A 25,656-nucleotide genomic window follows, 5' to 3' on the forward strand; every position below is an offset into this window, starting at 1 on the left:
GTCCACAGATATGGAGAAACATCAAATACTATTATAAACAGAAAAGGTTGATTAAAAGTTGTTGCTCATTTATAATGATGGCCAGGATCAGGTTAAATTAGAAAAAATAGTCAATATCCATTTGCATATTTCTCAATACAAGGTCAAATTGCACCTTTACACTGTATCAGACACAGAGAAACTGAAAAGCCGCTTAGAAAAATATTTCCATTGAACTAATTTGATATATAATTGCATTTTTTAATAAAAGATCTGTATTACTGAATGTAGTGTTTTTTTATTCATTCACGGGATGTGGGTGTCACTGGCTGGGCCAGCATTTATTGCCCATCCCTAGTTGTCCTTGAGAAGGTGGTGGTGAGCTGCCTTCTTGAACCACTGCAGTCCATGTGGTGTAGGTACACCCACAGTGCTGTTAGGGAGGGAGTTCCAGGATTTTGACCCAGTAACAGTGAAGGAACAGTGATATATTTCCAAGTCAGGGTGGTGAGTGACTTGGAGGGGAACTTCCAGGTGGTGGTGTTCCCATGTGTCTGCTGCCCTTGTCCTTCTAGATGGTAGTAGTTGTGTGTTTGGAAGGTACTGTCGAAGGAACATTGGTGAATTCCTGCAGTGCATTTTGGAGATGGTACACACTGCTGCTACTGTGCGTCAGTGGTGGAGGGAGTGAATGTTTGTGGATGTGGTGCCAATCAAGTGGGCTGCTTTGTCCTGGACAGTGTCAAGCTTCTTGAGTGTTGTGGGAGCACTCAAGACAGTACTGGACAGTATACCTTACTTAGATTGTATTTATAAGAACTAATACTTGGAAACCTTGCCCTACCTTTGTATAAGCTAATGTCAGAGTGATGATAATACATTGGCTGGTGTCTGTTGTCCTGAAGTGTATTTGCATTGAAATTACAACATGAAGACAGAGGGTAGCAGTGAAAGGGTGCTTTTCTGAATGGAGAGCTGTGACTCGTGGAGTTCCGCAGGGATCAGTGCTGGGACCTTTGCTGTTTGTAGTATACATAAATGATTTGGAGGAAAATGTAACTGGGCTAATTAGTAAGTTTGCAGACGACACTAAGGTTGGAGGAGTTGCAGATAGTGAAGAGGATTGTCAAAGGATACAACGGGATATAGATCGGTTGGTGACTTGGGTGGAGAAATGGCAGATGGAGTTTAATCCAGACAAATGCGAGGCAATGCATTTTGGAAGGTCTAATGCAGGCAGGAATTATACAGTAAATGGCAGAACCTTTAAGTGCATCGACGGGCAGAGGGGTCTCTGTACAGGTCCACAGGTCACTGAAAGTGGCAACGCAGGTGGATAAGGTAGTCAGGAAGGCATATGGCATGCTTGCCTTCATTGGCAGGGGCATTGAGTATAAAAGCTGGGAAGTCATGCTGCAGCTGTATAGAACCTTGGTTAGGCCACACTTGGAATATTGCGTGCAATTCTGGTCACCACATTGCCAGATGGATATGGAGGTGTTGGAGAGGGTGCAGAGGAGGTTTACCAGGATGCTGCCTGGTCTGGAGGTTATTAGCTATGAGGAGAGGTTGGAGAAACTCGGATTGTTCTCACTAGAGCGACGGAGATTGAGGGGCAACTTAATAGAAGTTTACAAAATTATGAGCGGCATGGACAGAGCAGATAGTCAGAAGCTTTTTCCCAGGGTGGAAGAGTCAATTACTAGGGGACATAGATTTAAGGTGAGAGGAGAAAACTATAGAGGAGATGTGCAGGGCAAGTTTTTAACGCAGAGGGTAGTGAGTGTCTGGAATTCACTGCCAGAGGATGTGGTGGAAGTAGGTACAATAATGATGTTTAAGAGGCAGCTTGACAAATACATGAATAGGATGGGAATAGAGGGATATGGACCCCGGAAATGCAAAATGTTTTAGTTGACGGGCAATATGATCGGCGCAGGCTTGAAGGGCCGAAGGGCCTGTTCCTGTGCTGTACTTTTCTTTGTTCTTTGTTCTTTGTTCTTTGAAGAAAGTCCTTTGACCCAATCAGTCCTTGATGACATTTACGCGACACACAAGACAATTGTCTTAATCACATTAACCCACCTTGTCCTAGATTCCTTCACCCCATTTCCATCACCCACCTATCCAATCTCATTTTAAATGTTAACATTGCTTTCAACTCAACCACTAATCCTGCAGGTGAATTCCAAAGTCTTACAACTCACTGTGTGAAGAAATTTCTGTTGGTCACCTGTTTAAATATTACACATTTAATTTTCTATCGAGGGCTCTTCATTCTAGACCCATAACTTGGTCGAACGGTGATTCTCTATATTATCAGGAAATACGTTCAGGGCTGACCAACGTGAGTCTGAAGCACAACCAGCATTTACAGGCCTTGGAGAAACTGCACCAAGGTTCATTAAAAGCTGAGATATATTTAAATGAGGTCCAGCTCCACAATGCAGCCCAAGTTCCTGGCTGGTGCTTCTGTCACTCAACAATCAGTCAGAGATGGATGCTGCACATCAGCTCCTGAAGAAATGTAATAATCTTACTTTGAATGCCCCTTTCTTTTAATAGAGACTGGCAGCTCACTTCTTGGTCTCTCAAGGCCAGTTGTTGAGTTGTGCTTATATGTTCTAAATATTATAGTTCTGGAGAGAGATTGAGATATCAGGGAAACCCTGGAGCCCTTCATTGTCTGCTGCAGCATTCAATTCTTCCCTCTTCCCCACCACCTCCCCACAACCTGCCAGCCTCAGTGATGTCCCAGAATACTGTGTGCTATGCAGCAAATTAAACAAATTATCTTATCTCAAAACTCCTGGAACAAGAATTCATAACTTGATTTTCATTTAAGCTCCAGTGCATTCTGGATTTATTTTATTATCAGCCTTTAAGATGACCTCAATAGTTTTACAAATATTATTTTCTGATTAATTGTGATTAATTTGTTACTGGATGGGAACGAGGCTTCAGCAGTGAACTTCCTGATGTCTTGTTTACATTTTGTTAGGTTTAACACACACAGCAGGTAATTTCCCCAATCATGAAATTCTCTATGATTTTCGATAAGATATCGGGACAGAGTCGAGAGATCTTTCCCTTTTTATATACTTGTATTATACCTGACTCGGCAATGTCTGATGCTGAAACTGAGGCTCAAAATGCAGAAGTATTCTGTACCTAACATTTTCCATTGCCTCGGGAGGATCTAAAAACTTGTAAAAATTAATCCTGACCTTCGACTAACAAATTTATATTTGGGTGCTGCTGCAATGTGTACATAAACATCAGACCTAGGCTGACACTTTAAAGCAGTACTGAGGAGCACCACATTGCCAGAGGTGCAGTCTTTTGGAAGTGATGTTACACTGAGTTTGCATCTGCCCTTTCAGGTGGATATAAAAGATCCCAGGGGACTATTTTAAAGAAGGACAGGTGACTTATCCTTTGTGGTCAGGCCAATATTTATCCCTAAACCAACACCACTAAAAACAAACTATCTTGTCATTTTCACATTACTGTTTGTGGGAGCTTGCTGTGCACAAATTGGCTGCTCAGTTTCCTGCATTACAGCAGTGACTACATTTCAGAATCACTTCATTTGCTGTAAAGTGTTTGGGATGCCCTGGGGTTGTGAAGGTGTAATAAATACCATAAACGTTGGCATATAAGTCGACCTTTGAAGCCTTGAAAAATCCTTCCAAGAGCTGGGGGTGACTTAAACACTGAATATAAAAGTGAACAGCCAACGTGGGTGTGGGTGGTCATCATTTTGAAACATCATCAGTGTACAACACAAAGAGGATGGGGGGGAAGTGCAGGAGCGAGCGCGCCTCCAATCATCACCCCCCCCAATCGAGGGCGCGCCGCCATTTTACGTGGGTGGGCCAATTAAGGCTGTCAGGAAACACTATGCGCTCCCTGTGCAGGGGGGGTGGGATTCCCTCAGCCGGGAGTGTGCTCTTTCACGCATGAGCTCGAAAGAGTGACTCATCTCCCTGGGGCTAAGTGCTGCTTCAAGGAGATCGGTGCCAAATTCAAAAATGGTCAATGGACAGAAATAGAATTTCCCTGACATGTCCCCTCATGTCCCCTCTCTCCATCACTTTTATTCAAACTTTTATTAAATTTTTTAAATACCCTCATGAAACCCCATCCCACCCGTGGATGAGGTTTGATGCTTTCTCTGAAGTCCGCCAGGGCTCCCGGCCTCCCCACCAACCCTAAGGTTGGACGGGCAGGTCCACTAATGACTTCAGTTAGTTTTTAAACGGCCTCAATTGGCCGTTGACAGGTCGGCGGGCGCACAATCGATTCGGCTGCGTCCCCACCAATCTGAAAATTGAAATGAAGCGGGGTGACATCGGGAGTTCCGCCTGACATCATCCCGCGTCATTTTACACGTTGGTGAGCGGGCCCCACCCCCTGCTCGCCGACCTCAATATCCTGGCCAAAGAGTGGATGTGTCTTAACCTCCCACACATCTTCACATCACAGCCAAATTGCCTGCTTGACCCTTTGCACCCAGTTATAAGATACCGGTTAGTAAAACATCCATTAGTGGGGTGAAAAATTTAGGTGATCTACTAATACGTGTATAGTGTGCCATGGGTGAAAGTGGGGGCAAACCTGTATACCGAGTATATGCAATAACATGACTTTTGGGGCTGGAAAAATTGGGTCACCTTATACGCCAGGTCGACTTATATGCCACAATTTACAGTAAATGCAAGACTTTGTTTTAAATCTTTGCTTCCACAACTGTAACATATCTAGTTCACAAGGTGATAAGTGAGGATGTACCATTTACTATCTTATACATCTCTCTGACATATCGATGCAATTCGGTCACTTCTTTTAAAAGCTGTTTGTTCCGTCAATCGTCAGCTGCTGATGAGAGGGATCAGTTTTCCTCTGTGCTGCTGACAGGGCCTGAATGTTCCCTTTGTGTCTTGATGACCAGAACTGGATCAGACCAGAGCACGGCACAGTTTCAGCATCGCTCCCTCCATCTTACACTCCACCATTTCTCCACAGGGGAAAGCTTTTCGCTTCTTTTTTCATCGCTGCTCCACAGTTTTGGACATTTAAACATCAACCTACTAATTCCTGAAATCTCTTTCAACTTCACCTGCGGCTATTTCAACACCATTTGTGGAATATTTACGATGTCCATTAATGTTAATATTAAATGTTAATATTTATGATGTCCGTTTTTCTTTCGAATGCAAAATTTCTGTATTTACTTTGCTGTGACCTGTTTATGACATTCTTGTTAAATACCATCTGAAACTTGAGTATAAAACTGATGCCCTAAGATTAAATATAATGGTTTTAAAAATGCATATGCATTCATTATTCATCTTTTTAAAAAAAGTTCATTGTTTTGTTTTGTGAAGAAAAGTAAGTTTATGATGTGGAATTTCAGCAGCCCTCAAATGGTTAAAATTACATTGGATCTCGAGTTAAAAAGGGAACATTTTCAGGGCTCTGGGGAAAAGAGCAGGAGACTGGAACTAATTGGATAGTTTATTTCGAGAAGCCAGAACAAGGACAATAGGCTCTGGCTGTGTTATCTGACTCTAGGGTTGTACATTGGTAAACCACATATGGCATAACAGATGAATGGTGCATTTTGCAGGGAGGTGGTATTGTCACTGGGCTAGTAATCCAGAGACCCAGGGTAACACTCTGAGGTCCCAAGTTTGAATCCTACCACAGTGGATGGTGTCATTTGAATTCAGTATAAATTTGGAATTAAAAGACTAATGATAATCACAAAGCCATTACCAATTATCATAAAAACCCATCTGGTTTACTGTGTCCTTTAGGGAGGGAAATCTACTGCCCTTACCTGGCTTGGCCTACATGTGGCTCCAGACCCACAGCAATGTGGTTGACTCATTTAGGAATGGGCAATAAACGCTGGCCTAGCCAGTGATGCCCACATCCCATGAATGAATAAACAAAAAAAGTTTAATCTTTCTTTATCATTGTGCACATTTCTCTGCATTATAACAAATGTTGCATTAATGCACATTTAAAACAATAAATATTAAGTAGTTTCCCTTCAGCGTGAGTAGGTGTTCTTATATTTGATTTATTCCATAAGGTAATATTCAGTTGCTGCTCAATGTGGGGTGATCAGCTTTGTGGTAACTGTTGGTGGCTTTAATAACTTGTTATGAACTGTTGCCATGGTAACACCAAAATGCTGGGAATAGATTTACACAACTGCACCCACAATCTACAGCACACTGCATTCTTCACACAATAAATGCTGTCATAGTTTCCAGCATACTGAGTAATACCCTTGTAACATGATGCACCGTATCACATTTGCTTAATTGCTAGTAGCAGTCCTTTTAACAAAGACTTCTTATGTGATCATTAACTGCTAGCAACCAGTTAAGAACCAAACACAACGAGCAGCCATATTCAGCTTGCATTTGTCAAAAAAAACCCTCAATGAAGAAGAGGAAAACTGTAAATGTTATGGTTTCAAACAATTTGTGGAACAACAGCTACTTATGTGCAGCAATCTATCCCCACTTGAGAGACCATTGTTGCATCATACCTGCCTATAGTCTCACCTGAAAGGACAGCTCACGCCAAAGCAATGGATTGTCATTCATCTTGGCTGCTTTGGCTAAATGGGAGGAACATCTTTAATTGAGAAAATGGAGTTGCCACTCTTCCCTTTTCCATTCATCCTTCCTACCAACACGTTAATCATTCAGGTCCATAAAGACAATGGGTGTGGGGGTTACATCTAAAAACTATGCCAGCATTCTCTAGCAGAGTAACCTTCAAGATCCATTTTTCATCTATTCAATGCCAACATACATTTGATATGTTTGGTATAATCTCAGTCGACCATTGTTATCTGGGGATTCACTGACTTCTGTTACAGCATCATGTGGAATGAAACAGCAAAGAAGGAGGTTCATTCAGCCCATTGTGCCTGTGCCAGCTCGTTGAACGAGCTTTGAATTAGCCCCACTCCTCTGCCTTTTCCCCAGAGCCCTGGAAAGTTTTCCTTTTCATGTAGTTATCTAATAGTTGCCTCAATATTTATTTGGGAAAGGGGCAGTTCAGATAGGTTCAATACAAGGAGTTGGTGTACTTGCTATGTATTGCACAGAACTCCCTTATTTTTCCAGAATTTTGACTCTGTCCTGCTGAGCGTGCTAGGGAATGATGCACAGAAGCACTGCTACCTTGTTCAATTAAGCTATTTTTCAAAGGTGTCTGAGAGTGTCTGCTGACTATTGAACTGTGGGATCATCACAGCCAAGGCTGATCCTGTTGTAACCCAATATGTACAGACGCCATCTCCCCAGCGGCAATCGCAGACTTTCAATCATTCATTCCAGTTCAGTTCCTCACTTGCAATGGGGACCAAGGCCAATTTAATTTAATTTTCTAATTCTTCCACAAAGAGGGAAAATATTAATTGTTAAACAATACGTTTCTTCAGTTTAAGCTGTTGAAAGATAATTAAAATATCAATTCTGTGTCAAAGTGGCGATAGAGAGAAATGAGAAGGCAGTAAATACCTTTAGAAATCTGTAGTTTATCATGATTACTAATATTTGAAAAACGCTAAGTAAAACACCAGAAGTATTACATCCTCGATCACATACAGCAGGATCACGGGTAGAGAGAAATTGGCAGAACATGAGTGAGGGCTTTGAATATACTAAACACCAAACCCTCATCACTGGGGCAAGATTCCAGGTGGCAGGAATGTTGTTGACAGTATAATGACAGCTGGAGCAGGCAAAGTTACAGGATCAATACAGGGCTGCACTAGGATTGGACGCTGGCAGTTTTCAATGTCCAATGTATTGGTAAATCTATCAGCAAAACACTAACTAAGCTCCTACGTTGGAGGTTGAATCAATTGCATTGGGACAAGTTACAGTTTCTGCAAAGTTAAGGAGCAAGAAGATGTGTTGCCTCCAAGAGTGCATTCACACATCATCCTGTAAAATTAAAGCTGTTATACAATCAGACTGACTGGTTATGCAAATCAATCTCCAGACTTAACTTTCTAACCTCACCCAGCACCTGCTGGTTTCAGGCTACAGTTTTGGATATCAGATTACAGCATAAACAAAATCTTCTGCTGTTTACATCCTGAAGGGGAATTTTAATATGAGCCAAGGGATTCCACTACCCTGGGAAAACATCACAACTCATTTAAACCTACAGCCTAAAGCTGCCATTTTTGACCAGATGGCACAATGTCAGCACCAAAGTATAAGAAGGAGTCAGTGAACACAACCTCCAAATCCAGGGCAAATTTGGGAGGCACTTGCTGTGGATTCGCTCGATACAGGATGCATGTGTCCCAAGTGTGCAGAGGACATGAAACCTGGAAGTATTGTGAACGGTAAGGGGGGGAAAGTGATAGACTTCAAGAGCACATAGATAGGCTGCCGGGATAGGCCAAGTGGCCAAGATAGAATTTAATGCAGAGAAATGTGAAGTGATTCATTTTGGTAGGAAGAACACACGAAACAATAGAAAATAAAGAGTGCAATTCCAACGTGGGTGCAGGAGCAGATGGACATGGGGTAAATGTGCACAAATCATTGAGTTTTTTTACAGTTGAGGGAGCAATTAATAAAGCATATGGCATCCTGGGCTTTATAAATAGGGCCATGGAGTACAGAAGCAAGGAAGTTGTGCTAACCCTTTCTAAAAGCCTGGTTCAGCTCAAAGTATTAGGTCCAGCTCTGGGCTCTGCACTTTAGGAAGGATGTGAAGGCATGTGAGAAAGTACAGAAAAGATTCACAAGGCTGGTTCCAGGGATGAGGAACTTCAGTTACGTAGACAGATTGGAGAAGCTGGGACTGTTTTTCTTGGAGAAGGGAAGGTTGGGAGGAGATTTGATAGAGGTTTTCAAAATCATAATTGGCAAAAGAAACATTGGCAAAATGAGCAAAAGCTTTTCACAGAGTGAGTGGTTAGAATCTGGAGAGTGGGGTGGAGGCAGATTCAATCAAGGCTTTCAATTAGAAATTGGATAATTATATGAAAAGGGAAAAATGTAAAGAGCTATAGGGAAAAGGCTGCGAATTGCTCCTTCAGAGGGCTAGCACAGATATGACAGGCTGAATGGCCTCCTTCTGTGCTCTAAGCATTCTACAGTTCTATGATAAGTTCAACGCAGCTGGTTAACGGGGAAAACTGTCGAGTGTAAAGTCCTGGTCTGGAATTTTTGGCCTTGCCCACCAAAAATCAATGGATTTTTGGCCCATCACATCCCCTGTGGTGAGGCTGGAACATCCCTGCCAAAGTGGCAAATGTCCTATTCAAGGAGAGGGATAGCACAACAAGTACAGGACTCTCAGAGGGAGAATCTACAAGCAATAAATCTTTCACCTTGGAGTCATGAAGAACACAGTAAAATAGAAACAGGAAGAGGCCATTCAGCCCCTCAAGCTTCCTATCCAATTAGATCATGGCTGATTTGTATCTTAACTCTATTTACGCACCCTGATTGCAAATCCTTTAATACCCATCCTTAACAAAAATACAGTAATCAGGTCTGATGAAAGTCACCGATCTGAAACATTAATGCTGTTTTCCTCTCTCCACGGGATGTTGCTGGACCTGCTGAGTATTTGCAGCATTTTCTGCTTTTATTTCACATTTCTAGGGCAGAATTTCCTGCCTGTCGGGCGGGTGGGCCCGACCCAATTTCCGGCGGGCGGGGAGCCGATCCCCGCCGGAGAATCGGGCCCCGCCGCCATTTTAAGTGGGCCGGCCAATTAAGGCCCACCCAGCGTGACGTCCGGCGGGAAGCGCTATGCGCTCCCTGTGAGGGCGGGGTGGGGGGGTGGGGGATTCCCCAAATGCGAGAGTGCGCTCTTTCATGCACGTGCACGATAGAGCGCATTCATCTCCCTGAGGCTAAGTGCAGCCTTATCGATCGCTGACACTTGTATAAACATTAAAAATAGAAAAAAAAAACCTTATGTAATATTTATCACTGTCAATATTGTTTATTAACACATAAAACTTATTTGTTTTCAACTTGGATGAATTTTCTGCTCTTTCAGGTCAGTGCTAGACACTGGGACTGTTTTTTTTTACATATCTGCTTTGAAATGCTCAGAGGTCAGATATGGTATGAGGTAGTTGAGCTCACAACCACTCACAACCACACCAGTGTGACATCTCCATTTCCCACAACAGCTTTCTCTGGAGCTGCTCTACTTATCCTGGCAATTTTAGTGGCAATTAGTGTCAAATTAAGGGTTGTACTTCTCTGTTGAGATATGTCTAATGGGAGCTTGGTGGAGGCTCCTCAAACACATTTAATTTAGACGGCTTAGACTTTAGCAGACAGAGAAAATAATCATTGATTAATTCTGGGTTGGGTTAAACATTAATTAATCATTAATTAATTCAGGGTTGGGTTAAACATTAATTAATCATTGATTAACTCTGGGTTGGGTTAACCTGACATGACAATACTTCAGAAGTATGTCATTGGCTATAAAGTGCTTTGGAATGTTCTGAGGTTGTGAAAGATGCTATACAAATTCAAATCTTTTCTTTTCACACAGTTCCTCCTGTTGCCAGCTTTATTGTTATATTTGAATGTTCAGATACCTGAAGGAGAAAAGTACAAAGACATTTATAATGGTTGTCATTGTCACCTCAGGTGTAAGTGATGTGATGAGTTTTGAAATCATTTACTTCACTGGATCTTTTGTTAGTAAAGAAAGAAAAACTATCAAACATTGTTTCATGAGGATGATGTCAGTTTAAAGGACCAATCTTTCCAGGTGTTGAAATTGTTGATAAACATACATTAATGAAAAATGATATCTGAACTTAAATTTCTATATTGATAAAGATGTTTTATGCAGAGACATGGTAAATCAGGCTGAACTGTTGTGGAGTAATCAGTATTTGCTACAAATCTGGATTAGACAGTTAGTGAAAGGGGAACTAATTCCACATGTGCACATTCATGTCTAACTTGGAAAACAGGATTTCTTCTATCTTATTCGCAAATATTACAAAAAAATTACAATCATCTTTCCTCCCTGAAGCCAGATTGCACCTAGTTCATGCTGAGCTATTACACCTGCCTTAAAGCACATACATAAAGTTCTGGAAGGTGAAAGTATGGACTCAGCAAGTGTAAATACAACATTGTTAGAGATTTTCAGCAATGGTAAATGTGGAGGAATGCATGGAAGATCAAAAACTCTGCAGATAATTAACATTGATTTTTCAAACCCACCATTTCAAAATGTAGCCTTCATGAATTTCCTACTTTCCTGCTCATTTTCTGCAGGGGCAGAGTTTTTTGTTTGACGTTCCCAACCGTGGGCCCCACATGTCTGTGTGTAAAATGATGCGCGGTGACGTTGGGCGAGCGTCCTGACGTCTCCATGCGCCATTGTGATATTTCACTGGCCGGGCGCGCGATAATGTCCGACGCGCACCCATCATTAATTAACAGACCAGTTAAGGCCCTTTAGTCTTCAATCGACGCCGATTGTGTGAGTGTCGGGTCAGTGCATGGGTGCAACGGGCAGGCGGGTAGGAGACATTAGCCTATTTGCCTTATCCATGAGTGGGATAAGGGGGTTCAGTGGGGTGGTCAATCTGCTCTGTGAAATATTTATCGGAGGAAGTTTTTAAAACTTGGCTGTGTGATCTGCAGTATTTCAGTACACATTCCAGTAGCTTTTTCTGGACTCTTAACCTTCAGGTCAGCACTCTGCAGTGAGGAACCTAATCTGGGCCTGCAGGTTTCAGGAAGCCTTCCCTTAGCCTGGGAATGGGAGCCGAACTCTCCACTGGATGCAGCTCCTCTGAGGAGGAAGGGAGGGCTAGAAGGGGGAGGAGGCCAGGAGTGCACATTCAGCCTCCAGTGGAGCCACCTTTGGGAGGACAGGTGCAGGCACAAGGGGCGCAGGGCCGAGAGGTTGTCCAAGGTGGAAGGGGCTGCAGAAGATGCCATTATCCTGCTGCCAGGGTATACAGGCGGCGATGCAGTTACCTCAATATGACTGAGGTGCAGTGCCGAAGGAGGCTCCATCTCTCCAGGGAGACCATGACCTCCATCTGTCAGATGATTGGGCCTGGGATCTCCCCTAACTGTGTGGGTGGACACCCCATGCCAGTGGCTCTGAAGGTCACAGCTGCCCTCAACTTCTATGCCTCTGGCTCCTTCCAGGGCTCGGTGGGTGATCTTTGAGGTGTCTCCCAATCAGCTGCCCACACTTGTGTCAAGCAGGTTACAGACGCTCTGTTCAGAGGGGTATCCACCTTCATCCACTTCCGCTGTGACGAGGCAAGTCAGACACAGCGAGCCAGAGGCTTCGTGGCCATTGCTGGCTTCCCCCGTGTCCAGGGTGCTATAGACTGTACACATGTGGCCATCAAGGTGCCAGCAGGTGAGCCCGGTGCCTTTGTCAACAGGAACGGATTCCACTCCATGAACGTGCAGATAGTGTGTGATCACAGGATGCTGATTCTACAAGTCTGTGCAAGGTACCCAGGCAGCTCCCACGATGCCTACATCCTCAGACACTCCCAGGTGCCGAGGCTCTTCAGTGCTCCAACCCAGCTGGATGGATGGCTGCTGGGTGACAAGGGCTATCCCCTCAGAAGGTGGCTCATGAGGCCTCTCCACCATCCAAGAACTGAAGCTGAGCAGCGGTACAATAGGAGCCACGGCACCACAAGGGCTGTGGTGGAGAGAACCATCGGTCCTCTCAAGATGTGCTTCCGATGCCTGGACCGCTCAGGGGGCGCACTCCAGTACCCCCCAGATGGTGTGTCGGTGATAGTGGTTGCATGCTGCGCTCTGCACAATCTTGCGCTGGAAAGGGGGGACGCAGTGGATGATGAAGATGTCGACGCAGTGGCTCCGGCTGCACACGATGAGTCCAGCAGTGAGTCCGAGGATGAGCACACACAGGAAAATGCTGAGGGGGTAGACACTGACCCGGGCATACTGCAGGGAGGCAGGGACACCCGGGAGGCTTTAATCCAATGAACCTTCAGCTAGAACACCACAGATGGACCTCAGGACAAGCCTGGGCTAGAGGCTCCATACTCGATACCTGAGTGCTAAATCTGCCAGGTCATCAGCACTAACTAAGGGCCTTGTTAATAAAGGTTAATGTCCAAAAAAACACTCATGACACTTTTCTTAAACATACTCATGCAGAAGAAAGGAGGCCCCCTCAGCCATGGTGACACATCTGGCATTTAATGTGTGAGTCAGAAATTTTCACAAATATTAAACAATAGTGTAAACAATCAAAAGGAAATCATAAGGAAAGCATACAATGCGGTGAAGAGCAGTGGGAAACCAGGGGATTGGGAAGCCTACAAAAACCAACAGAGGACAACTAAAAAAGAAATAAGGAGGGAGAAGATTAAATATGAGGGTAAACTAGCCAGTAATATAAAAGAAGATTGCAAGAGTTTTTTTAGATATATGAAACATCCATTGGCTCTCCTTTGTCTAACCTACTCGTTACCTCCTCAAAGAATTCGAACAGATTTGTCAGGCATGACCTCCCCTTGATGAAACCATGCTGACTTTGCCCTATTTTACCATGAACTTCCAAGTATCTCATCCTTAATAATGGGCTCTAAAATCTTACCAACGACCGAGGTCAGGCTAATCAGCCTGTAATTTCCCGTCTTTTGCAACAATAACTAATGGAACAATCATCAGTGCCATGGCTGTTGGGAGGACAATGCTGACCTCACTGTTGGGCTTAAATGCCAGGCCGTGCCACCCCAGCCTCACCGACACCAGTAGACTTGGGTGCATGGCGCCTCTCCAGCTCAAGGGCCTCCTGCTCAAAGCGGCTTAATATGGAGAGCTGTGCCTGGCCGCGTCCAGTCCTCACACACTCGGCCACGTTATGAGCATCCTTCTCCTGAAAAAGGGAGAAGACCTTTGATTTGTGCAAATTGCACATGGACTCTGCTCGCACACGGCCCACCCCAACCAGAGTGGGATGTATCAGGCCTCCAAAGCCTCCTCACCCCGCTGCAGCCGAACACTCACACAACGATGCTGGACCTGCTCCACACCCCCCACCGCCCCCTTGGACACATGCTGCCTACATCGCATTCGGAACCACACGGTATTTCCTCCCATTGCCAGGAGGCACAAGCACGTGCAGTGTAGAGGGCAGCAGATGGTTCATTGCTTGGCCACCTTGAGGCTCCCCTTCTGCCATCTCATCACCCTGACTAGGGCTTCTCCTGGAGTTCTGAGTCTGCGCCCAGGTGTAGCTCCTCCAGGCTGCCCCCAAACCAGTCATGTGGGACTCAGATCGACACATGGTGCGGGGGAGAACACATCTCCTCATGACCCACTCAGGCTGACCGCAGCATGGCCACTATCTGCTTAACCACCCAGCAAAGGACAAATGTCCTAAATGACTCAATGCAGTCACAACACTGAGACTTGAGGGAGGGGAGCCTCAGAGGGTAAGCCTACCTGCTGGGTTAAATGCCCAATGCCAACATGGTCCTCACCCTTCCTGAGTGCAACAGGTTGTTGAAGCGCTTGCGACACTGGATCCAGGTGCATCTCACCACATCGCGGGAGCTCACCACCCCCACCACCTCCTCCCACTACCACTCCCACCCACTCCCGCTCCCGCCCACTCCCACCCACTCCCGCCCACTCCCACCCACTCCCGCTCCCGCCCACTCCCACCCACTCCCACTCCCGCCCACTCCGACTCCCGCCCACTCCCGCTCACTCCCACTCCCGCCCACTCGCACTCCCGCCCACTCCCACTCCTGCCCACTCCCGCCCACTCCCACTCCAGCCCACTCCCGCCCATTCCCACTCCCACCCACTCCCGCCAATCCCACTCCCACCCACTCCCGACCTGCCCACTCCCGCCCACTCACGCCCACTCCCACTCCTGCCCACTCCCGCTCACTCCCACTCCCACCCACTCCCGACCTGCCCACTCCCGCCCACTCCCGCCCATTCACGCCCACTCCCACTCCCGCCCACTCCCGCCCATTCCCGCCCACTCCCGCCCGCTCCCACCCGCTCCCGCCCGCTCCCGCCCACTACCGCTCCCGCCCACTACCGCCCACGACCGCCCACTCCCACCCACTCCTGCTCCCACCCACTCCCACCCACTCCCGCTCCCACCCACTCCCACCCACTCCTGCTCCCGCCCACTCCCACCCACTCCCGCCCACTCCCGCTCCTGCCCACTCCCGCCCACTCCCACCCACTCACTCCCACTCCCACCCACTCCCGCCCACTCCCACTCCCGCCCACTTCTACCCACCCCCGCTACCACTCCCGCTCCCGCCCACTCCCACTCCCGCCCACTCCCGCCCACTCCCACTCCCGCCCACTCCCGCCCACTCCCACCCACTCCCACTCCCGCCCAGTTCTACCCACTCCCGCCCACTCCCACTCACGCCCACTCCTGCCCACTCCTGCTCCCGCCCACTCCCGCTCCCGCCCACTCCCACTCCCACCCACTCCCGCTCCCGCCCACTCCCACTCCCGCCCACTCCCGCTCCCGCCCACCCCCACTCCCGCCCACTCCCACTCCCACCCACTCCCGCTCCTGCCCACTCCCGCCCACTCCCGCTCCCGCCCACTCCCACTCCCGCCCAATCCCGCTCCCGCCCACTCCCGCTCCCGCCCACTCCCGCCCACTCCCGCCCACTCCCGCTCCCGCCCACTCCTGCCCACTCCTGCTCCCGCCCACTCCCGCTCACTCCCGCCCACTCCCGCTCCCGCCCACTCCCGCTCCCGCCCACTCCCACTCCCGCCCACTCCCGCCCACTCCCGCCCACTCCCGCCCACTCGCGCTCCCACCCACTCCCACTCCCGCCCTCTCCCGCTCCCGCCCACTCCCACTCCCGCCCACTCCCGCCCACTCCCGCCCACTCCCGCCCACTCGCGCTCCCACCCACTCCCACTCCCGCCCTCTCCCGCTCCCGCCCACTCCCGCTCCCGCCCACTCCCGCTCCCGCCCACTCCCACTCCCGCCCACTCCCGCCCACTCCCACTCCCGCCCACTCCCACTCCCGCCCACTCCCGCTCCCGCCCACTCCCGCCCACTCGCGCTCCCGCCCACTCCCACTCCCGCCCACTCCCGCTCCCGCCCACTCCCACTCCCGCCATCTCCCGCTCCCGCCCACTCCCGCCCACTCCCACTCCCGCCCACTCCCACTCCCGCTCCCGCCCACTCCCGCCCACTCCCACTCCCGCCCACTCCCGCTCCCGCTCACTCCCACTCCCGCCCACTCCCGCTCCCGCCCACTCCCGCCCACTCCCACTCCCGCCCACTCCCGCTCCCGCCCACTCCCACTTCCGCCCACTCCCGCTCCCGCCCACTCCCTCCCACTCCCGCTCCCGCCCACTCCCGCTCCCGCCCACTCCCACTTCCGCTCCCGCCCACTCCCACCCATTCCGCCCACTCTCACTCCCGCCCACTCTCACTCCCGCCCACTCCCGCTCCCGCCCACCCCCACCCATTCCGCCCACTCACGCTCATTCCCGCTCTCGCAGAGCCTGCCCACCATATGAAAAATTCTGCTCCATAACTCTCTTTGTTAATTAGGTTTAAAGAAGGAATACATCGTCAGTTCTGAGCTTTCCTTGAAACTTAACTGGCTGATTTCTGCTTATTTACATCAGCTTTTAGATTCTGGCAAATGCAAATGAAATTGGCAGGAAATTTTGACTAAGGACCACCTACAGGATCGGCATAGAAACCAAGCAAATTTCCATTTACACTGCTCCAGGAAATTCCGGACTCATAATTAATGAAGTTTTCACTAAAGGCACCAAATGGGAGCAAAGCCCATGGGAAGGTTTACAATGTTGCCACAACCTATTACATATCCTAATTTAATTATGCTTCAAAACACCGGGTCTGAATGCATTCAATCCATAAAAAGGCAACTGAGTAAAAGCTTCAGACATTTACAGGGTTTTGGAAACGCCCAGCAGTGGCTCATGCCTGTTCAGAGTTGGGTCCTGGGAGTGGTCACAAGTAGAGAGGGCGGTGAGACTTGTGCATCTGTCTACATCACCACACTTCCAAAATACAATCAGTTTTAAGGGCAGCCTTAGTGTAGTAACTAGACATTCATTACCTACAATACTAAACAGGCAATAGAAAATGAATAAACAATGTGCATGTAAATTTTATTTATGAATGTAGTTTCATATAGGTATAAAATATATAGATGGTTTGAAATTCACCTGGCCATAGGATCAATAGGATATAAGCTGAACAAAGCATCCTCATGTTCTCATCATCTTGTCAATTTTCAACCAGCGCACACCGACCTTCTCAGACCACCTTTCTAAACTGGTGTTGGTGTTATAGACTCCCCTGGAGTGCAAATCCACTAGATACTGGAAATAATTGCAATAATTGTGATGCATGTTAAGCCCGGGGGCACCAGGAGAAGCATCATGACACAGAAAGCAGCACATGATCAAATGGAAATGGTTACCAATAATGTTCTTGTGGATATTGTACATCGGCCTCTATCGCAAACCCCTCTCAGCCTCTCTGATGCAGCTGCAGCATTGCAAATGCCCTCTGAATAATAATGATTGCTTTTCACCAACTTCACCGTCATCTTTGTGCACCTGACCAGCTTCTGAATAGAAACCATGGAACATAAAGCAAAAACCTGAATTTATACAGCGCCTATCATTACAGCAGGATGTTCTAAAGTGCATCACAGTCAATGAATTATTTGTAAAGCGAAGGCATGTAATCAGCTGGGACAGTCAAAAAACAGCTCAAGCTGCAGACCAATTACAAAGAAATTCCTGTCCAGCAGCTTTAGGGAATCAAAGGTCAACGAGGAGGCCACTCATTATTCAGTGCCCACCTCTGGTACGAGGTGATCTCACCCCAGTCAGAAACTGGATAATCTCTCCAGCTGCACTTTCGTGTTCAGTTGTTTTTAATAACATTATAGCTTAGACTAATGAGGCCTCTACCAGTATCTGGCAAAAGCGCCCTGGCCATTCGAGAGTGTGACTGACTTGACATGTGGCACGGTGAGTCCTTCAGTTTGATTTAGATTCAATATCATCCTGTTTCTGCTGCGAATAGGATGATAGCAAAACCTGTCCCTTGTTTGTCATACTTGCCTAAGTTTCAATATATAACTATATCTATCCACAATGATTACATTTGTTTGCCTGTCATGCATTGTTCTTTTGGGCATTATGATGCTGTCTTGCCTCTAGATGACATCTCGATAGAAATTTCCATCACACAGCAGACCCACAGCTATACATTCCTAACACATACCCACCTACGCAGCATCAGGAATGCCCTGAGGGAAATTTACTTTGAACATTCTCTCGTATATATTTGCATCGGATCATTGAATGATCTGAGGGGTTTCTCTAGGTTACATCAGGTGGGCAACGACCTGATATATATTCTGCTCTGTGCTGTTATGGCAATCTGAAATCCATGGACATGCAGCAAAGGTTGCGTTGTGGTTTGACAGGAAGCTGTGTAAAGATGGGCCCTCCTGACAGCATAGCTGTGATCTGCTTCAGGGCCAGTGTGGACCGATACCTGCATGATTACTGGATGAAGTCCTGATTTTGGCTGACATCACAACTGTAATATCAAATCAATGACTGGCCATGATTGAACTGTGTTCAATTTGTGACATGAGCTGAACAGAGGATCCTGTTCTATTATCCTTTCCTCAGCTGAGGTTAATCAAACAGTCCCAGGAAATTAGAATATTCTTTGCACATTCCTGGAATTGCTTTCCTCCTGCTGCTCCCACTCTTTGTCGGCTGATTTTTTTTTGCAGCTGTATTAACTATTTACACGATCTGACTGAAAATCCACTTTGTCCAAACATTTTCTCATTCACAAATGTTACAGTCAGGTGAACGGTAGTATAATTGCCATCAGAGCTGGCTGTTCTAACTGGAAATTGTAAATGAGACATGTTTATAGTCTCAAAGTCTCCTGTAGCAGCCAATCATAAGAATCGTTGATTTTATGAGGACTTGCATTTGTATAGCACCTTTCACAACATTGTTCTTTTTGAAATAGTACCATGGGATCTTTAACATTCACCTGAGAGTATCTCATCCAAAAGAATACTCGGACAGTACAACACTTCCTCGGTAGCACACTGCTGTGGAGTGTTAACCTAGATTTTGCACTCTAATCTCTAATATAAGACTTAAACCCACAACCTGAGTCAACACTGTGATTATATGAATGGCAGAGGGAATTTGAATAGATCTTGAGTCTATTACTGGCAAAAATAGGATTGAAACTAATACAAAGAGTAAGAAGATGAAGTCATACAGACTCGAAACGTTAACTCTGTCTCTCTCTCCACACAGATGCTGTCAGACCTGCTGAGTTTTTCCAGCAATTTCTGTTTTTGTTTCAGATTTCCAGCATCCGCAGTATTTTGCTTTTAACAGAGTAAGATCCTGCTTAATCCAGGAAGTGTGGTCTTCCTTTAAGAAAGTGCTTCACAGTGTTTGCTCATGGGCATCCTTGGTCTGCACAAGAAATGGGAGGAAGACATGAAACCAGGCAGAGTAGTAGCAGCTATGACCTACTGTAAGTGCTACACTGCCAGAGGTGCTGATGTTCTGAGAGCCATTAAATTGAAATCCAGTCTGCCTCATTAGGTGCACGTAAAATGAACCCAGGGCTTTATTTGAGGAAAATAAAGAGGTCTCCATCCAGTATAATAAAAGCAAAATACTGCAGCTGCAGAGATGTGAATTATCTGAAATTTGGACTGAAGAAGAGTCCTATTGGACTCAAAATGTTAACTCTGGGCAGAATTTTCTGCCTATCGGGCGGGTGGGCCCGACCCAATCTCCGGTGGGCAGGGAGCTAATCCCTGCCGGAGAAGCGGGCCCCGCCGCCATTTTAAGTGGGCCGGCCAATTAAGGCCCACCCAGCGTGACGTCCGGCGGGAAGCGCTATGCGCTCCTTGTGAGGGCGGTGGGGGGAATTCCCCAAATGCAAGAGTGCGCTCTTTCATGCATGCACACAATAGAGCGCACATCTCCCTGAGGCTAAGTGCAGCCTCAGGGAGATCACTGACACTTTTAAAAATATGAAAATTAGAAAAAAAAATCCTTAACATGTCCCCCTCATGTGACAATGTCACATGAAATGGGACATGTTCATAAATTACACTAAACCTTTATAAAACTGTTTAAAACCCTGCATGAAACCTTATCCCGCCGGTGGATGAGGTTTCATGTTTTCTCTATTTGCCGCTGGGGCTCCTGGTCCTTTAATTGTTTAATTGATCCTGTCAATGGCCTCAATTGGCCATTGACAGGTCGGTGGGCCCACAGCTGATTTGGCTGCGCCCCCACCTTCCTGAATATTTAAATGGGGCGGGATGACATCGGGGGTTCCGCCCAATGTCATCCCGCATCATTTTAACCGTCAGCAAGCAGGCCCCGCCCCCTGCTCGCCAACGGCAAAATCCTGCCCTCTGTTTCTCTCTCCACAGACGCTGCCAGCCCAGCTGAGTTTTTCCAGCATTTTCTTTTTTTAGTCCACATCCAGTATCCTGGACAACATTTAATCCCTGAACCAATACCAACAGAACACATCAGCTGGTCACTTATCAGGCCAATGATTGTGGGATTTTGCTTAGTGCTATCTGGCTGCTGCATTTGCCCACATTTCATTAATGGCTCCACTCGAAAGGTGATTTATTATCTTTGAAACACGTAAAGATGTCTGAGGGAACAGGAAGAAGATGCTTCATAAATAAACAAACTGCTTCTTCTTTCCACTTTAACATACTTGTGGCAATATTAAGTTTGACGCTGGAAAGCAGCAGCAGTTAAAGAGGTGACGCAGCTAACTCAAGGCCGTCATTATCCTCAACAAGCAACAGGCTGCAAGGCACATTTAAGAGACAGGAACATTTTGCAGCAGACATTTGACCTGCTAAAATAATGAGGGCAATTTTAACTGAGCAGCCCAGACAGAAAGCGACAGGATTTTACACAATCCTGGATTTTACTGGCCACAATATTGAGCAGCACAAAAACCCTCATTTCCCAATGACCAGTAGGGTTAAAGTTACCCCTGGTGACTGTTGTTGAGATTCCTTCAATCATTGTAGAATCAGAGAGTCTTATAGCAGAGAAGGGGACCATTTGCCTTGTCATGCCTGTCAGCTCTGAAAGAGCTGTGCACCTTAGACCCACACCCCAGTTTATTCCCATGACCCTGTAAGTCAGTCCTCTTCGCGTATGTACTCAATATATACTCTCCCAGTATGTACTCAATATATACTCTCCCAGTCTGTACTCAATATATACTCTCCCAGTATGTACTCAATATATACTCTCCCAGTATATACTCAATATATACTCTCCCAGTATGTACTCAATATATACTCTCCCAGTCTGTACTTAATATATACTCTCCCAGTATGTACTCAATATATACTTTCCCAGTATATACTCAATATATACTCTCCCAGTCTGTACTCAATATATACTCTCCCAGTATGTACTCAATATATACTCTCCCAGTATGTACTCAATATATACTCTCCCAGTGTACTCAATATATACTCTCCCAGTATGTACTCAATATATACTCTCCCAGTCTGTACTCAATATATACTCTCCCAGTATATACTCAATATATACTCTCCCAGTATGTACTCAATATATACTCTCCCAGTCTGTACTTAATATATACTCTCCCAGTATGTACTCAATATATACTCTCCCAGTATATACTCAATATATACTCTCCCAGTCTGTACTCAATATATACTCTCCCAGTATGTACTCAATATATACTCTCCCAGCATGTACTCCAGTACATATTATAGAATCCTAGAATCATAGAGGTCTATTTGAGTATGTACTCAATATATACTCTCCCAGTATGTACTCAATATATACTCTCCCAGTACGTACTCAATATATACTCTCCCAGTATGTACTCAATATATACTCTCCCAGTATGTACTCAATATATACTCTCCCAGTATATACTCAATATATACTCTCCCAGTATGTACTCAATATATATTCTCCCAGTATGTACTCAATATATACTCTCCCAGTCTGTACTCAATATACACTCTCCCAGTATGTACTCAATATATTCTCTCCCAACATGTACTCCAGTACATATTATAGAATCCTAGAATCATAGAGGTCTATTTGAGTATGTACTCAATATATACTCTCCCAGTATGTACTCAATATATACTCTCCCAGTCTGTACTCAATATATACTCTCCAAGTATGTACTCAATATATTCTCTCCCAGCATGTACTCCAGTACATATTATAGAATCATAGAGGTCTATTTGAGTATGTACTCAATATATACTCTCCCAGTATGTACTCAATATATATTCTCCCAGTATGTACTCAATATATATTCTCCCAGTATGTACTCAATATATACTCTCCCAGTCTGTACTCAATATATATTCTCCCAGTATGTACTCAATATATATTCTCCCAGTATGTACTCAATATATACTCTCCCAGTAAGTACTCAATATATACTCTCCCAGTATGTACTCAATATATTCTCTCCCAGCATGTACTCCAGTACATATTATAGAATCCTAGAATCATAGAGGTCTATTCGAGTATGTACTCAATTGTCTTTTAAAAGTTCCAATATGATAAGATTCCTACCACTCTTTCAATAGTGCATTCCAGGTCTTAATAACTCTGTGTGAAAACATCTCTTTTCATTTCCCCTCTACTCCTTTTGCTAATTATTTTAAATCTATGGGTTCAAATTACCAACCCACTCATAGAGGAAACAGGTTGTCCCTAATTGCTCCATCAAAACCCTTCATAATTGTGGATACTGCTACTAAATCTCCCCTTAATCTTCTCTAAGGAGAATAATCCCAACTTCTCCCAGCCACATAACCGGTGCTCCACAAGGTGTTCTTAAATGTGTTGACAATATAATAGTTCTGTGTTTCATGCTGCTCAACGATGACATAGAGATCTGTGCAAACTGGTGAAGAAGGGTAGTGATGTCATATCTGGCTCCAATTGAGAAATCCCTTCCTTGAGGCTATTGCAGCAAGTGTTGGAACAGCTTGTGAAAATCAGAAACATTTAAGTTTCACTTTATGTTTTCCATGCTCTGATTGTTTCATTAGCATCTCTTATTTCTGTGGATTTTGTTTTTTAAAACGTCATGAAGAAAATTTAGGATTTATCAAGTCTTGAATTTTAGAGCCCAATGTATTGCCAAGTGCAATGATAACATTGCAGAGAGAGGTTGTTCCAGTGTTAGTCACAGCCTCCTTCTGTGCTGCAATCATTCCCTGATTCTATATGCCTGAGCGCTCCCTGTGCAGTGAGCTGCTTCATGGCAGTTTGCCTAGGAGGGAACTGTTGGAAGTTTGTTTGTTATCTCACTAGCAGGTCTGGAGGCTTTTATGGTTGAACATTAACTGTTTATAAACAACTCGTAGCCATAAACACCTCCAAGGCACAGCCCTGCATGGGACCTGTCTCCATGCTGGCTTCTGTTAGACTCTACTACACACAGTCGACCATCATGTGACTCTCCACATCACGATGTGGGCGGTATTGATTCCCCAGTCCCCCATAAACACTTGTTCTGCCGAACAGCCTCATACTACACCTCCCCCATTTATTTATACATTAATTTACGGGATGTGGGTGTCGCTGGCTGGGCCAGCATTTATTGCACATCCCCAGTTGCCCTTGAGAAGGTGGTGGGTGAGCTGCCTTCTTGAACCGCTGCAGTCCACGTGGTGTAGGTACACCCACAGTGCTGTTAGGAAGGGAATCACAGAATCACAGAATCACAGTGCAGAATAGGCCCTTTGGCCCATCGAGTCTGCACCGACACGTGAGAAACACCTGATCTACCGACCTAATCCCATTTACCAGCACTTGGCCCATAGCCTTGAATGTTATGACGTGCCAAGTGCTCATCCAGGTACTTTTTAAAGGATGTGAGGCAACCCGCCTCCACCACCCTCCCAGGCAGCGCATTCCAGACCGTCACCACCCTCTGGGTAAAAAAGTTTTTCCTCACATCCCCCCTAATCCTCCTGCCCCTCACCTTGAACTTGTGTCCCCTCGTGACTGACCCTTCAACTAAGGGGAACAGCTGCTCCCTATCCAACCTGTCCATGCCCCTCATAATCTTGTACACCTCCATCAGGTCGCCCCTAAGTCTTCTCTGCTCCAACAAAAACAACCCAAGTCTTTCCAACCTTTCTTCATAACCTAAATGTTTCATCCCAGGCAACATCCTGGTGAATCTCCTCTGCACCCCCTCCAGTGCAATCACATCCTTCCTATAATGTGGCAACCAGAACTGCACACACTACTCCAGCTGTGGCCTCACCAAGGTTCTATGCAACTCCAACATGACCTCCATACTTTTGTAATCTATGCCTCGATTGATAAAGGCAAGTGTCCCATATGCCTTTTTCACCACCCCACTAACATGCCCCTCCACCTTCAGAGATCTATGGACACACCCGCCAAGGTCCCTTTGTTCCTCAGAACTTCCTAGTGTCATGCCGTTCATTGAATACTTCCTTGTCAAATTACTCCTTCCAAAGTGTATCACCTCACACTTTTCAGGGTTAAATTCCATCTGCCACTTATCTGCCCATTTGACCATCCCAACTATATCTTCCTATAGCCCAGGACACTCAACCTCACTGTTAATCCCCCGGCCAATCTTTGTGTCATCCGCAAACTTACTAATCCTACCCCCCCACATAATCATATATGTCGATTATATAAATGACGAATAATAGGGGACCCAGCACAGATCCCTGTTGTACACCACTAGACACTGGCTTCCAGTCACTAAAGCATCCTTCTGTGATCACCCTCTGTCTCCCACAACTAAGCCAATTTTGAATGCACCTTATCAAATGACCCTGTATCCCATGTGCATTTGCCTTCTTTATAAGTCTCCCATGTGGGACCTTGTCAAAGGCTTTGCTGAAGTCCTTGTTTCCTTTGATGGAGAATTCTAGAACCAGGGGACATAGATTCAAGATAAGTGGCAGAAAGTGTAGGGGGGACATGAGGAAGAACTTTTTTACGCAGAGGGTAGTGGATGTCTGGAATTCGCTGCCCAAGTTGGTGGTAGAGGCAGAAACTCTAAACTCTTCTAAAAAGTACCTGGATCTGCACCTAAAGTGCTGTAAGCTGCAGGGCTATGGGCCGGGTGCAGGAAGGTGGGATTAGAAAGGGCACCTGGGTGTCCTCGGGCTGGCATGGACAAGATGGGCCGAATGGCCTCCTTCTGTGCTGTAACTTTGCTATGGTTCTATATTGACCTAGCGACAGTGAAGGAACGGCGATATATTTCCAAGTCAGGACGGTGAGTGGCTTGGAGGGGAGCTTCCGGTGGTGGTGTTCCCATCTACCTGCTGCCCTTGTCCTTCTAGATCCTAGTGGTTGTGGGTTTGGAAGGTGCTGTCTCAGGAGCCTTGGTGAGTTCCTGCAGTGCATCTTGTCGATGGTACACACTGCTGCTACTGTGTATCGGTGGTGGAGGGGGTGAATGTTTGTGGAAGGGGTGCCAATCAAGTGGGCTGCTTTGTCCTGGCCGATGTCAAGCTTCTTCATTGTGGCTGGAGCCACACTC

Source organism: Cetorhinus maximus, chromosome 15, assembly GCF_964194155.1.
Source record: "Cetorhinus maximus chromosome 15, sCetMax3.hap1.1, whole genome shotgun sequence".
In the NCBI taxonomy this organism is placed as follows: domain Eukaryota; kingdom Metazoa; phylum Chordata; class Chondrichthyes; order Lamniformes; family Cetorhinidae; genus Cetorhinus; species Cetorhinus maximus.